The 1,099-nt window shown below is 33.3% G+C and overlaps 2 protein-coding genes across 5 annotated transcripts in view; one reads left to right on the top strand and one right to left on the bottom strand.

Moving 5' to 3' along the window:
- The window catches only part of LOC106870222 (EEF1A lysine methyltransferase 1), a 318,548-nt gene that overhangs the window by 61,304 nt on the left and 256,145 nt on the right, over positions 1-1,099 (top strand). The window lies entirely within an intron of this gene.
- LOC106870223 (monocarboxylate transporter 12) overlaps positions 1-1,099 on the bottom strand; it is a 104,060-nt gene that overhangs the window by 34,978 nt on the left and 67,983 nt on the right. The gene's annotated exons all lie outside the window — the stretch shown is intronic.

The raw sequence follows: 1,099 nt of genomic DNA, 5'->3' as shown, positions 1-1,099 counted from the left end.
ATGTGATTTTTTCAATTGCATGAATTAAAAGTCAGAGTGGGATGAGATAAACTACCTGCATCAACTTGCTATTAAAACAGGTAGTAAATTTACCTTGTCCTTATTCTTAGTGCAAGTTTTGAAGAGTGCAGTTCGATTTTAACAGCTATTTTTTCAAAGCTATGCTGGAAGTGACAAAGGAGCATATTTGGCATATTTTGCTTTATGAGGACAATAACGCGAGGGAAAGTGCGCGGAATATTAATGCAGTATATGGGGATCAGACAATAAGCATAAGCCAGTGTCAACAGTGGTTTCAGAAATTCCAAGCTGGAAACTACAGCCTAAAAGATGAGCCTCATCCTGGAAGATCTGTTGAGCTTGACAAGGACATCCTGCAAACCCTGGTGGAACAAAACTACTCCCTGCCTGTGTCCATCAATTTATCTCTCTCTATTATTTATCATGCCCTTTATCTCTCTCTCTCTCCCCTCTCTCTCTCTGTATGTGTATCATCTCTCATGCATTGCTTTAATTTTGTTTAAAACTTCATCTTCTAATGTTTACTTTCATTTTATCACAGCTATTATGCCCAAATCCTGTTTTCTGATTGAGTAAAAATGATCAAACTTTAAATTTGTGACAGTAACATTAAACGTTTCTCTATTTGTCTATCTGTTTCATTTTTTACTTTTCTCATGGTAAACTTTTCTTCTCTCTCTCTCTCTGTATTTACTACACTCTCTCACTCTCTATAATAGTATATAACTCATACTGAATGTGTGTGTGCATGTGTGTGTATATATATGTGTATGTGTGTGTTTGTCTGTGTGTGTATGCATGTGTATAAAGAATTTCATTAAGACAATAGAATGATTTATAAAAGGTATGTAAAAGATAATTTATTTTAATAGTATACTTTTCTGTTAGTAAATATTTTTTCTTACACACACACAAATATGAACTCAATTGGTGCGAAGTGGGTGATTAAAAATTTAGAATGCGAAAAATTTTTTTTTTTTTTGGTTGTTGTTTAAATCCCAGTAATGGATCACCACAGCATCATTTCATAAAATGTGCTTAAGGCAACAAAATATTTAGAAACATCATGTAACAAAGA

The sequence above is a fragment of the Octopus bimaculoides genome, chromosome 4 (genome assembly GCF_001194135.2).
Source record: "Octopus bimaculoides isolate UCB-OBI-ISO-001 chromosome 4, ASM119413v2, whole genome shotgun sequence".
In the NCBI taxonomy this organism is placed as follows: Eukaryota; Metazoa; Mollusca; class Cephalopoda; order Octopoda; family Octopodidae; genus Octopus; species Octopus bimaculoides.
This window is presented reverse-complemented; position numbering and strand designations above follow the sequence as displayed.